This window comes from Mytilus galloprovincialis, chromosome 8 (genome assembly GCF_965363235.1).
Source record: "Mytilus galloprovincialis chromosome 8, xbMytGall1.hap1.1, whole genome shotgun sequence".
Lineage (NCBI taxonomy): Eukaryota > Metazoa > Mollusca > Bivalvia > Mytilida > Mytilidae > Mytilus > Mytilus galloprovincialis.
The window spans coordinates 69,965,177-69,976,538 of NC_134845.1; the positions used below are offsets into that span (position 1 = coordinate 69,965,177).

The 11,362-nt window shown below is 32.7% G+C and overlaps 1 long non-coding RNA gene across 1 annotated transcript; it reads left to right on the forward strand.

Moving 5' to 3' along the window:
• Window positions 1-4,774: 4,774 nt before the first annotated feature.
• On the forward strand, window positions 4,775-11,022 carry LOC143042473 (uncharacterized). Its single transcript, XR_012968004.1, has 3 exons — window positions 4,775-5,169; window positions 7,205-7,279; window positions 10,548-11,022. It is a non-coding gene; the product is annotated as an uncharacterized LOC143042473 (long non-coding RNA).
• The last annotated feature ends 340 nt before the right edge of the window (window positions 11,023-11,362 follow it).

Sequence of the window (11,362 nt, forward strand, 5' to 3'; positions counted from 1 at the left end):
TTATATGTTGAAACATCATAGATACACGAGAGTACGTTAACATATTATGGATTTTTGCTTATGCTTGTATTTATTTTTTCTATTGATCGATTACCACAGTCTTTCCTGTCCATAAACATTTGAAGTTGCAATGTCAGATGCAATATAGATGACGTGATGCTCAAGTTTAAATTTCAAGTGGCTATTTTTATATAAAAAAAACAATCCTTGGGTATGTGCACATGAACATATTTATTTAACAGTAACTAACTAATGCGGTGAACTTTAAAGTCTTTCATAAAAATATTCATATGAAGTAAAACAGTTTAAGAATGACAATCAAATTGAAATAGACATATAATGCGTATTGGCACAACTTTTGGGGATTATTTGGTTCTCAATGCTTTTTAACTTCATTGTTGGTTGGCTTTCTAACTATTTTGATCTGCGTGTCTCATGTAGACGAAACGAGCGTCTGGCGTATAAAATTATAAGACTGGTACTTTTGATAAATATTTATAACAGTTTAAAATAACACGTTAATTTAAACAATTATATCAAGTTATACATGTTATAAATATGATTAGTTTTTTTGGCAAATGTCACATACTGTAGCAGCATACGACACCCTGAAAAGTAATCTCTTTCAAAGAGAGGGGTAAATGCATGTATTTAAGCATCTTTATTCACCTAGAATTCTCTTGTAATCATCTGGTATGACTTTAAACCGGTTTTTTTTAATTTGAGTTTCTACAGTCAACTTAAAGGTGATTTGATGAGTTAGCTAGAAGAGTCTAAGTACTATACTTTTCTTTAAAAAAGATCACAGTCTTTATCCGTGTTCTCATTTGCCTAAACTCATTGTTGAAAAGAAGAAATATTCAATTCGACCAAAAGGAAGCATGAATATAGCTTCTATCAACCAGGCTTTTTCTTACAAAAATTGAAACTTCAAACATGCTTAGTACTTTTTTCTGATGTCCGTGCCTATATCAATTATATAGGCTTATCTTGGTGATATTTCGTTTGTTATTGATAATGTTGTTGGTATTTGTTCTGAATGTCCTTTCAAAGTGTTGTTGAAATAGATTTTAATTCTTTTTCAGACATACATTGTAGGATATAACATTTTGGTAAAATTTTCATCCACATTATTTGAATTAATATCATTAATTTTATATATATCTAATTTTGTTATATTGCGGACATTCAATCAAGAAATGTATCTCATTTTCAATTTTTCCTGTGCAAAATTTACCAAATCTCTCATTATAGGGTATTTTTGGTCTTGAATACCTACCAGTTTCTATTGCTAATTAGTGTGCACTTATTCTTAATTTAGTGAGTTTTTTTCTAAGGTCTTTAGGAATATTAAAGTTTAAATATTCTTGTTGTTTAAATTTAGTATAAATTTTACTAAAAAATAAAGGTTTACCACAGTTTCCATCTTTTATCTTCAATAGTTCAAAAATAATCTTATTTTTGTAGAAATCTTCTAGTTTCTGTTTAAAATTACTATTACAAATAGCTAATTAATCTGAGTCAAAGACATATATCGTGGATGTATAAGAGCATTTTTTTTTTAATTTGCTGTGCTATAAAAATGTTGGAAATTTCAACTTCATAAGCTAGTAAAGCTTGTTAAGAAGAAAATACGGGTTGAAAATTTCATTGGTTAACTGCCGGTGATGGTTATCAAATTATATGTTATGAAATGTTGGGTCCTCAATGCTCTTCAACTTTGTACTTGTTTGGCTTTATAACTATTGTGATCAGAGCTTCACTGGTGAGTCTTATGTAGACGAAACGCGCTTCTGGCGTACTAAATTATAATCCTAGTACCTTTGATAACTTTTATATGGAATTATATGTGAAATTTCACTGTAGTACTGGACAAGATCAAACTTCTTTATTTGAAACAAAGACTTATAGATGGAAATAAATAGTGGTACAGGTATGTTTCCTTCACTCCGACCGTTAAAACATGTGGCCAACATTGCTATGATAAAGTTCTGTTGATTTTTATTCGAATACATATTTTCAATTTTTTTTTCTCAATTTGTTGTAAAAGTGGCATATTTTGTCGACAAAATTTACACTTCATAGACTACCTACAAAATGTGTGGTTTTTTTTACATGTGTTAGTAATCAAACCTTTACGAAATCAACTCGTGATGGCGTCCGTAAAATTTACGAAGAGATGATTTCAACTTCATCATTTGGAACTCTTGATTTAATAGCTTCCTTGTGAGCAACAACCCTTTATCAAGAATATCATGATAGGAAATGCAATCACCGGAATATCGTATCAATTGGGAGATATATACCCCAAATGGAAAGTTCACTATTGGAAAGCTGAAATCATCTCTTGTGTCGTAAAGTTTTGTTTTCAAACGACCCTCATTGTCAATTTCTAGATGTAAGTCAAGATATGAGACCGACTTAACTGTATCTGTTGTATCCTTTAAACTTTAGTTCAATGGGATAGATGCGTTCGACATAGTCACCAAATTTTGAATTATTTAGTGAAAGAACATCATCTATATAGCGGAAAGTAGAGTTAAAGGATATTGCTAACTTCTTATCTTTCTTCCTTAGAAGTTCCTGTATGATATTCAGCCTCATAATAATAAAGAAAGAAGTCGGGAAGAAGAGGGACACAATTCGTTCCCATTGGAATGCCGATAGTCTGTTGAAAAACACGTCCTCCGAATGTCACAAGTGTTAGATAATACAAAAATTAAGATTTCAGGTAAAATCTAAACTGTGTGCATGCTAAATATCAAAAACTGCTAAAATACCTAATAGGAACAATTTGACATTAGTATATTTGTTACATAAAATAAATAATGTCACATGATTTATGACAACTTTTGTGACCAATTTTTACTGTAAAGGGTATGATTTCTAAAAATAAAATGTCACATGCCTGTCAGTAATATGTATAAAACCACTAATTCATAGCCCCACTGCTTTCTATGTTAAATTCTGCAATTTCAAGCATTGATGGCTACTTTGTCTTAAGATCAAATAAAGTGGCAGTTATTTCATGTCCAAACTGTACCTTATCCTGACTTGTACTGCAAAACTCAACATACCTTTAATTGCATATTACAGCGTACTGGTTCCCTGACGTTTGATAGTACAAAAACAGGAACTTTTCATCTGAACAACAGGTCAAATGTGCTCTTCTATCAAAAATTCAAATAAATCTTTCAACAAGGGTTCTACAGTGCTCCGAAGTCCCCAAGCGTTCTTTTAATACCACAACTAACCAAATATACCTGCAATTGACAAAGGTACAGCTATGCGTAGGAACTATTTTGTTTAAAATATGTACTGTTTACCTCAGTTTCAGTTTGTAACCCGGATTTGTTTTCGCTGAATTTATTTATGACCTTCGAACAGCGGTATACAACTGTTGCCTTTATTTAAAACAAGTCTACATTTGTTGGTTGCTTTAACACTCCAAAATAAAATAAGTTGATTTACAAATAGTCTGCCATGTTCAAATTAAAGTTGTCCAACAACATCTACCAACTAATTACGGACTGTAACCGTAGTTTTTTGTTGTTGTTTGCTGTCTTTCAAAATTCAAGGATATTGGGCAAATTGCATCCTAGTTATTATTATAGTAAAAGATTGAATAAAAATTTAAATGTAAAAAAATCACGAAGATTTTACTTTTCTTTGATACGCCAAAAATATATGAAGTATTCATTAATGATCATCAGTTCATGTGAACTTGAGATCTAACTTAATGTAAAAGGTATCCTAATTCTATCTTATTTTTGAAAGTCGTTTTAGAAATTTAAATGTGACGTCACTTTGTGTGTTGAACTGGCTTTGGCTAACTCGGCTGTGTACTTTCATGTGCTGGTATTTATGTTATTTCATGTAATGCATCCGTTTTTATTCCGTAGTTAGTCGCCACTTCGGTTTTATCATGTATATCTATTATATAGTCATTTTATAAAATTTGCTGTTTGCAAAAGTATGAGTTTTTCTAAAAAAAAAATAAGGATGTTCTTATCTCAGGCAGAAAACCTTAACCATATTGGTCACAACTTTTTGGAACTTTTGGTCCTCAGTGCTCTTCAACTTTGTACTTGTTTTAGTTTTCAAACTTTCTTCATCTGAGCGTCACTGGTTAGTCTTGTGTGGACGAAACGCATGTTGGCTTATCAAATTTTAAACCTGGTACCTTTTGTTAGCTATTATTCGTGTGTTTCTCTGTCTTATAATTTCTCCCATTTATTTGTATTGTAGTCCTGTCATGTAATGTTGTCATTTTAATGTTATATTTAACATTGCCATTAAAGCGACAGGTTTAACATGCCACAAAACCAGGTTCAACCCATAATTTTTTTTCTTAAAATGTCCTGTACCAACTCAGGAAAATGGCCATTCTTATATTATAGTTCGTTTCTGTGTGTGTTACGTTTTAATGTTTTGTTTCTGTTGTGTCGCAATTCTCTTATATTTGATGCGTTTCCCTCGGTTTTAGTTTTTAACCCGGATTTGTTTTTTTTTCTCAATCGATTTATGAATTTTGAACAGCGGTATACTACTGTTGTCTGTATAAATGATGACCTTGCCTGAAACAATTACAAATAAAAGACTTGTCAATTGTTCCTCCTCTTAATTTTTTTTCTTAAATTTATACTACGGATTTTATAGGCGATTACCTTTAGTGCACTACTAACATACACGTGATACTTTCTATTGATTTTATCAACATATGGTTGTCAGTGATATTTTAGAGATTCATTTTTCAGTGACTTTTTGTGCATAGCGGATCAGGTGCTCGTAGAGCAAAAATGCAGTTGTTTGTGCTAGTGGTCTGTATTTTATATTCTGCTGTTTCTTCTGAGCCTGTATCTAAAAGAAGTGCCAATGAAGGGAAGGACAGTCCATTGATTTGGTTAATACTAAAACAGTTAAGTTCTTTAGGAGCACGGATAGAGAAACTCCAAGATATTGCCATTGAAAATCAAAAAAACATTGTTTCTCTAAAATCAAACAACGGAAATAGTGGCAATAATAAGGATGACAAATCGCTCGATGACGTAAATTTTAAAGTTATCGCAGTCAAAAAGAAGATCGATCATCTGATGAAAAAAGGAGATTTAGACAAAAGCAAACTAGAAAAGCAAATTGATCAGATAAAAAGAGCCTACAGTTATATGGGTAAGTTGATACTATATAAATAACACATAACTGAGAAGATGATAAATCAGATTGGTACCCAGGGAAGAAATAGTCAACTGCGGCAAAGCAAACGTTGAAAATGCTTTTTCGAGGGGTACCAATCTGTTCTATCCCCCTCTCAGCTATGTGTTATTTAAATCATTATACTGAATGTCCTGTCAATATTGTCTTTTACAGAAGAATTTTATTCAAAAGTATTTTCTATGACGTCACGTACATAACAACGTTGCGGGTATTAGAAAAATCAACAGAGGTAAAGCAAGATGTTTTATTAGTTTTTTTTTAATTTTTACAGTCAAATTATAGAACCTGAGCTAAAACATAGACCTTAAAGCATTGTCTTTAATAACTTGATGCATATTCAATTCATTGTCCTTTAAATTATAGATTTTGATTGGTATGAACGAGAGGGTTACATTAAAAAAAGGTCACCCACTCAGCCATTTGATAAGAGTACATTAACACCCTCGTATTAGCGAATCATAACATTTAAATGACAGTTTAATATTTATCTATAAACTCATAGAACATCCTGAAATGGCCGTTAGGTCTTGGTTGACCTTAAAGATAATTCTATATCAAGAATTAAAATGCATACATTCCAATTGTTTTAGTTTCTCTTCATAATTATCTTTCAATAAAAAAAGTTTTATCAGAACCGCGGTCTCACTAGCAGGATAAGAACCTCGTTCCACGTTTTTTCCGATTTTTTGGTTTTGACTCTTTTCCAAGTGTTTTTATTGTTATCATCAATGGTTATTCTTCAAATTAGATTGTATGGTTTATTGTTCCTGATTATATATCGCCCTACTTTTAAACGATAATAATAGATTCCTCGTTTTTCCTTCCAATGTAGCTTCCATAGGATAGTACTGTTATTAACATTGAATAAATTTAACAAATCCCCCTCTCCAGAAAAACAACATTTCATTCGAAATTTGGATTGGATTTATTTTTTATTTTTTTAAGTATTTCCAGAATTGTAATAACGTCTAATGCATTTTCGTCCGTATATGGCATACGTTTACTTGAACGTCCATACCTCTTTTTTGCTTCTGAAAATATGCCAGAAAGCTCCCGTTATTAAGTTCAAAAAATGGAAAACAACACGTTTTATATTTATTTCGTCCGAAGTGCTTTTCTGGATTTACCTTCATCGGGAACGTGCAAAGCCAAACATTTGAAATCCAAAAATGTATAAGTACCGAAAATCGTTCAAGAGCTATATGTCAAAAATACCTAAAATAAAAAGCCAAATTCTTCTAAAGCCAACTTTGCAAGAGGGAGTTGAAACCTTATAGTTTCATTATAATTTCAAAATTTATAAACGGACAATTTTAGTAAAGTTTGTTAAATCATGTCAGTACCGAAGTAATGACAACTGAGCTGATGATACCCTCGGGGACTGATTGTCCACAAGCAGACGTATCGACCCAGTGATGTTAAAAATGGAAAACAACACGTTTAATATTTATTGCGTCCGAAGTGCTTTAATTCAGCTACAAAATGTACGCAAATAGAACAAAAAAGTGTTTACCTTAAGTCCTTAGAAAAAAATATTCAAATTCTTAAATTTCTTTCCATTTTCATGCATGTACACATAATTGGTTTTTTTTTTCCATTTGTTTTAAGAAACTAGACACAATAGCCATACATAAACAACTCTGGTCTCACACTAGAAGCCAATAAATGTTCTCCTCCTTTTTAAATATGATTTGGATTCGATACAACGTGAAAAAATATGACATATTTCACATTTCCATTTTTAACTTTATTTCGTACATCGATTGTTGTCATATGGATCAACTTGTCAATCTATGTATGCTTGCAATGTTTTAAGTCTCTAAGGAAGAAAATAGTTAAATCAAATTGTTAATCAGACTTCATTTTCTGTTCAATAGCTACCTATAACATGTATTAGTTTTGTATTTTCGTCGTTGCTGAAAACCTGATGCTTTAATATTCATGTCACATCTACATTTACCTATATTTATTATAAAATTATATTTTACAGGTGGAGGTCATACGTATGTTCGTTGGGGAAGAACAACTTGACCATCAATTAGTGGAACTAAACTTGTATATTCTGGTATGTGCACATATAAGTTTCAGTAACGTTTATCCCACGAGGACGCGGTGTGTCAGTGAAACATCACTCCGATGGCCGGATGGGATAACTAATTTACATCCCAGCTGTTTTAAATAAGATTAAAAACCATTTACAATTTATAAAATTTAGTTTAGAACGCCACACAACCATTATAATATACTTTATATATTACTATACAATGATGTATACCCTTTATGACCCCGAACACGATGAGTAGATATGAAACAATGTCAACTCGCCCCACTGGCCAATCGGCCCACACTAGATAGCCACTTTATAAAAAAAAATCGCCCCACTCTTGTTTACTGACTCGCCCCACTTTTGAAAAAGTATAAAAACAAATTGAACAATCAGTCTGACAACTCACTTATTAACGAAAAGGGTTTAAACCCCACTGAATAAAGGTGTGCCAACTCGCCCCACTTATAGAAATATCTTGCTTCCTTTAAGTATCTTATATTACTGATAGTTTGTATCCAGTTATCCTGGTGTAGAGGTATGTGTTGCGGGTTGATATTCTTAGAGTCTTGAGTTCGAATCCCAGCAAACACACTGTATTTTTTCTACGTCAATTTTGATAGAAAGTCATTTCCGTATGATTAATTATAAGTTTTATAGTAGATTTGACATTCCCGCCAAAATGTTACAGAACAAAGGAAAGTATGCAAAAAAAAAGATGCTCAAGCTGGGGTGGTCTGGTAGGGGTGATCCGACTTAGATCATACATGTTAGAACAAAGGAGCTGGGATGTAACTCGCATTATAATATAGTTCAGGTCGAATGAATATTACGATAAACAAATAGGCTTATGCCTTATTTTTAAATAAAATCACAACTGTTTGTGTCGATTAAAGAATTCATATATCATCGATCATGTATATCAATAAAACAATTATAATCCATTGTTGAAAATGGTATGATGACTTCTGAATTTAAATTGTATTTCTTAGAAGGGCACTAGCTGTCAAATCAATGTTCATCGATTTGACTCAAATTCTTATATTTGATTTTAAAAAATGTATAACCATGTAAAACATTTATCCAAATTTCAAAAAAGTCTGGAATAAACAATTTTAAGGGCATTGGCTCGATTAAATGTAGATTCATTTCGTGTGTATATTAGTCTTGACGCCATCGAATTAACTATTGAGTTAACCTCCGAACACCTCCGATGATCATATTAGCGATATAAACATAAATATAGATATAAATAATAATTAAACTCGTGCATTTGATTTTTCTAGGTCTGTTTGTTTCATTTTCAAGATGACAATACATTTTAATCATCGTTTTTACCTGTATATGATTTTTTTTTTGTAGATCAAAACGTCAATCAAATGATTTACCTTTGTTTCACCTGTTGACATTCTTTTCGTTTAAATAACTTCATATTTTAATCCTGGTATATATGAGTTTATTCATGCGTTATCCATCTCTAGCTGAGGGGTTAAATTGAAAATCACATGATAACGGATTAAATGAAGTAGCTAGATTTATTCACTTGCAAGTGAATAATTCATCATCAATCTTTCTTAGCTTTTAAAAATTGACAAAAATTGAAGCATATTGGCTTCTAAAAGAGATTTATAATGTCACTCTTTAAATTTCATTAATGATTAAAAAAAAATACAACTGTTGTATTGTAACGTGTTTGGCTTATGAAGTATACGTCACTGACTCCGAGGTTCCAACTGATTTGACAAACAATTACATTATAACCATTCAACCACTATTAAACTTAAGAACAAGCTTAAAAAATCCTAGGTTCCTGAAACACCTAGTGCTGAGACACCAAGTTCTAAAACTACTAGTCACTAGTCTCTGAAGCACCTAGATCCTGAGACAACTAGTTTTGAAGCACTTAGTCTCCGGAGCACCTGAGTCACCAGATTATTACAAGCTATCTGTTCAATGGACTGCGACCGTTCCCGAGGGAAATTACAGTTTCGGAACAACCCGGTAGCTTGCAATAATTGTAAACACTTAGTCTCCGAAGCATCAAAGTCAAAGGCGATTACAAACTACCTGTTCGAGGGACTGCGACCATTCCTGAGGGAAATTACAGTATCGGAACAACTCGGTAGCTTGCACCAATCGTAAAGACTTTAAAAACAGCTTGCTTCAAAACCACAAGCTTTCAACTCAAACTAGGTTTACAAACTCCTCAATTCTAACATCTTTATTTGCTGGTATTTTCTTCCCGGTGTTTAACCATCAACGGCCAAATAACAAATGAACGACCTTGCAACAACAAATGGATGTTTTTAACGACCTTGACTGGCTATACAGCCCTTGCACGATGAATAGGTGTCTTTATATATCAAGAGCGTGGACCTCGAAGAGAGCACTCTAGCAACAATTAACGCGTCTCATAACAACCAATGATAACAGAATTTTTCGTTAACAAATTGTTCAAACGGATAATTTATTATAGATTACAATTCAACGATAAATTACAAATACTGTATTATGCCTAAACTGCATTTTTTGTCACAGTATTTAAAATTTATACATTTCGTGTTGTTTCGTCTCATAGAATTTGTATCATAAAGGGCGCTGCAATTTAATTTGGTGGCTATGATGAAATTAGAAAAAAAGACAGGACAGAGTTATGAGTGAACAAAACAGCATTAGCAACTTTGCAAAAAAAAGAAGGATATCAATTTTCGTATACAATGTCACGATTCCTTGTCGCTATTTAGTCCAATCCGGGAAAACAGTCATTTACAAAACTTCCTGTTTGGGTCGTGCAGCCGAAAATGGAGGTCATCAGTAGTGAGCTGAGGGAGGAAAAACTTTCGAAAGCGACCATTAAGAAACTTTGATACAGCATATGATCCACTTTTTCAAAATTAAGATTAAAGTAAAAAGAATATTTTGTTTGAAGTATTTACCGTTGTTTAAACAGGTCTCACTAAAAATTATCATGCATGGTGCATTGTTTAAACAGGGTCCCAGATAGCTTCAACTGGATGAAAAAGTTGTGTAATTTTAGAACTCATCCGGAATGAAATAAATAGCGATAAGGTGTATAAGGAAGGACCGAATAGAGTGAAAAATTGCCGTTTTGATGTTGGTGATGGTTTTCTCCTATTTCATGATCGTAGTTCACTATAGTTATAAAGTGAACTGTCGGATTGTTTGTCAGTTTGATGCATGTGGTTTTTGCCAACATACTAAGTCTAGTGATTTTATCGATTGTATATGTAATTCATGTGTGTGTAAGTACTCTCTTGTTTACTTATAGGATACACTGGTGGTGGTTATTACAATCATGCAGGAAGACCTGCAGAACCTGTATGTCTACCAACTAACCCTAATTTCATGAAAACATCTGGAAGCAATGCTGCTTACATATATGGAGCAGAATATGAGACCAATTTCTTTCGTTGGAATTCTGTCCAGCAGGATGTTCCATGCAGTGTCTGTCATGTGCAAAAAGGAACTACAATTATGATACCAGGAAAGACAAGATGCCATAAAGGGTGGAAATTACAGTATAAAGGAACTCTATCAGCAGGTGGTGCTGGACACCCAGGCGCCTCCACCTATTTATGTGTAGATTTTCACCCACAATATATGCACAGTGGAAATGCCGACAGCGATGGATATTTGTTGTATGAAGTTGTTGCACAATGTGGAGCCCTGCCATGTCCACCTTATCGTCAGTTATACCCTTTAACGTGTGCCGTGTGTTCTAAATGAAAAATAAAATTTGACATTTAAAATATTGTTTTATTAGCAGCCATTCTTTTCAAAACTTCTGGGAGGTTCCACTGGCAAGAATTCATTTAAAACGAATATGTTATTTTCAGTTAAGTAGTACATTAATGATTTTACTGATATAGTTTAAACCGAATGATCTATTTTATCAGCAAAATTTATATATTTTTGTAGCAAGTTGATGTCATCTCTGCGAAAGTTTTACTGTCTCCATCATGATTTTGTTTGGCGGTAAAGGAACATATCTGAATCACAGAATTTGTTTGTCGAAGATTCAACTTATCCTTCCTCCTAGCATCGCCGACTGCAATTAAGCACCCATACTTTTAGTCATTAAAA